Source organism: Ovis canadensis, chromosome 1 (assembly GCF_042477335.2).
Source record: "Ovis canadensis isolate MfBH-ARS-UI-01 breed Bighorn chromosome 1, ARS-UI_OviCan_v2, whole genome shotgun sequence".
In the NCBI taxonomy this organism is placed as follows: Eukaryota; Metazoa; Chordata; class Mammalia; order Artiodactyla; family Bovidae; genus Ovis; species Ovis canadensis.
This window is the reverse complement of record NC_091245.1, coordinates 230,597,873-230,601,409: the sequence shown is the minus strand read 5'-3', so window position 1 is coordinate 230,601,409 and position 3,537 is coordinate 230,597,873. Positions and strand designations below refer to the sequence as shown.

Genomic DNA, 3,537 nt, shown 5'->3' with positions numbered 1-3,537 from the left:
AAAAAAAAAAGATCAAAATCTGAACATCAGTAAGTATAATAAACCACAGTGGATTTAATACCAAAAGAATAATAAATTTCCCAAAACCTATTTACCAAAAATTGCTATTGAATGCCTACTATGTGCCCACTACCAAGCTAAATGCTTCGTGGATAAAAGTTTTGTACTATGGAGTGTGAAACATGTACAAATGTTGGAATCATTTTAAAAAATAATAAAAAGTGACAAATAGAAGTTTAAGAACAGAGTCCAGAAAACCATGGTAAAGTGAAAGACCTTGAAGCTTAAACTTGGTTAGTTTCACATATAATCTCCCTCCAGCTCAAGAATTCTTAACCTATTTTGCATCATTTGATAGCCTAGTAAAAGTATAGATCACTTTAAGGTTTTTAAATGCATAAAATAAAATTCACAGCATTACAAAAGAAACTATATTGAGAAACATTTGGGAAATACATTCATGAAACAAATTTGTGATATAGTTATGTTTTTCTTTATGAAGGCATTAAATATCAAGATCTTGCAACAAGCTGAAAAACTAGTGCTTTCCCTCCTACAGAAGAATTTGCCTATTGTGACCTCAACATCTACCTTGTCTCAGTAGCCAGCACCCTCTTAAACACCTCACTCATGGGTGACCTGAACACCTTCCAGGGTTTGCAGCTGTGCCAGCCAGTGCTGGGTCCTCATGCTCTGTCTCCAGTAAACAGTAGCAGTGGTGCCAGCTTGAACGTTGGAGCCCTACATATATGTTCTCCAGATTTCTTCCTTATTCAGTCATCCGAAAGGTCTCATATTAATCTTGGAGATTTGTGCACACTGGGAGGCAAAGGAGAGAGAAAAACAACAAGATTCACAGTCTGCAAATCTGAGATCAACTGTGAATCAAATCTCCAAAACTGGCAGAAGGAAGGGTTCTGCCCTGCAGGGGTGTTCTGCGAATGGAAAGGTACGTTCAAAGCACTTCCATAACTAAACATTTCTGTGGAGAAATTACATAATTTGACTTCCTTAGAAAGGAAGAGAGAATATATTGAGAGATGCATCTAGCCATCCCTGGGAAAGGACAGGGAAGCTCGGCATGCTACAGTCCATGGAGTTACTAAGGGTCAGACACGACTGAGCAACTAAACAACAACTAGCCATCTCTGGGCTTCCCAGGTGACTCAGAGGGTAAAGAATCCACCTGCGATGCAGAAGATGCAAGAGATGTGGCTTCAGTCCCTGGGTCAGGAAGATCCCCTGCAGGAGGGCACAGCAACCCACTCTAGCATTCTTGCCTGGAGAATCCCATGGACAGAGGAGCCTGGTGGGCTGCAGTTCATAGGGTTGCAAAGAGTCAGACGTGGACTGAAGCGACTGAGCATGCCTGCAGCCATCCCTTCTCTCCATATTGTGAGAAATGCTTTAACATTCATTGACCAGCTTATTAACATTGGTTGTCGGACATAGCATGTGCTCTGCCCCAAGGCACACAATAGAGTAGAGCAGGGCCACTAGTTTTACCATTTTGCTGGACAGCTGGGTTCCAGGTCAGCTGGAGCCAGTTTCCCTGTTCCAAGGCCCACACCATAGAGAACGGTGAGTTTCCTCTTTTTATCTGGGTCCCCCGAATTCTGGTTCTCTTTTCTTCACAGCTTCAGAGCTCTTCAAGACCACAAATCCAGCTGTTAGGACAGAAGGCCTCATCCCCTTCATGAAGGGCCCTTCCTGGGCAGTTAGTCCAGCTGTTAGAGCAGCACTTATGCTTCATAACAAGTCTTCTTTTAATCTTTATTTTACTTTCTATCTTTTGGCCACACAGAGTGGTATGTGGGATCTTAGTTCCCCAACCAGGAGTCAAACCCACTCCCCTGCACTGGCAGCACAGAGTCCTAACCACTGAACCACCAGAGAAGTCCCCATACAAGTCCTTACTCCTCTTTATAGGATCCCCACCAAACAGTTCATGCACACATTCAAAATGTCCTGAGTACCTACTACGTGTCAGGTACTGGCCCAGGCCTTTTGGAGTGGACAAAGTTGAGCCAGGTATGGCCAGTCCCTGGCCTTGAGAAATCCTATATGGTGGAGTTAGGACTTGAACTCAAGCAGGTTATGAGTTGTTGGGTTTTTTTATTTTATACTGAGTATAGTTGATTTACAATGTTAGTGGTTATGAATTTTATATTGAAAGGATTCTTGGAGTTCATTGGGTCCAGTTCTCCAATTTTACAACTGAAAATGCTGCTTCCATATTTATTAGGTGTCAGGCAGTATTCTAAAGACTTTAAAACCGTGAAATAGGTGCTCACTTCGACAACACATATACTAAAATTGGAACGATATGTTACCGCAAGGTGTGTGGTGTCCGGCTGCTCGCTGCTCAAAAGCCAATAAACAGGTCAGGTTGGTGGAAAGGAAAGTTTGCTTTATTTCAGATGCTGGAAAGTGGGGTGAGATAGGGGGACTACATGCAGAGGCGCACAGTAGACTCTGACAGTCATCTTCAAACTGGTCATCAGTGGTCTGAACAGCGTCATCTTGATTGTTTTAGGTACAGTTAACCTTCAGTTCCAAGGTCCATTTGTTCCCATTTCTTTGAGGCCAGTTCTTGGAATTGTGGCAGTTTATGTCATGGGTACAGTCTGGTTATCAGGTAGTTAACTTCTTCCACCTAGGGTTTCAGTATCTATAAGACAGCTCTCAGGATATGGACCAGAATATTATCAACAGTCTTTGAGAAGGAACTAAAGGTCCTTGACTATGCTTAATGAGTACATTATTATTTTTTGGTCTCCTTTGACAGCTTTCCTTTGTTTTTATATGTCCTCTGCATTGAGAAGATCCCCTGGGGAAGGAAATGGCAACCCACTCCAGTATTCTTGCCTGGGAAATCCCATGGACAGAGGAGCCTGGTGGGCTACAGTCCACAGGGTTGCAAAGAATCAGACATGACTGAGTGACTAACACTTCCACTTTTCTACATGTCCTCATTTCTCTGATTAAACTAACTCTTTGGCTAAAGTTTTCCACCACAAAAGGCAGGCAGAGGACATAGAGGGGCTGCAAGGACCATCAGGTCCTGCTCTGTTCAGATACAGAGTAGATTATCATGGCGCCTGTGCAAGGATGACATGAAAATTCTTGAAGCATTCCATATTTTTATACATAATACAAGATAAAATGTATGTTAGGAAGATGGAAGATAAAACGTGGAATAGGTACAAAACAAAAATGAACTTTTAAGTAATGTACCTAAGATCACATGTTTGTGCTCAGTCGCGTCTGACTCTTTGCAACGCCGTGGACTGTAGCCCACCAGGCTCCTCTGACCATGGGATTTCCCAGGCAGGAATACTAGAGTGGGTTCCCATTTCCTACTCCAGGGAATCTTCCTGACCCAGGGATTAAACCCGCGTCTCTTGCGTCTTCTACATTGGCTGACAGATTCTTTACCACCAAGCCACAAGGGAAGCCCTAAGATCACATAGCCAGGAAGAAACGGCAGAGCTTGTCTTCACACCCAGATAGTCTAGCTTCAGCATCCACACTCTG

The 3,537-nt window shown here is 43.1% G+C and overlaps 1 pseudogene; it reads left to right on the top strand.

Moving 5' to 3' along the window:
* Positions 1-3,050: 3,050 nt before the first annotated feature.
* Positions 3,051-3,146, top strand: LOC138431579 (U6 spliceosomal RNA; annotated as a pseudogene).
* The last annotated feature ends 391 nt before the right edge of the window (positions 3,147-3,537 follow it).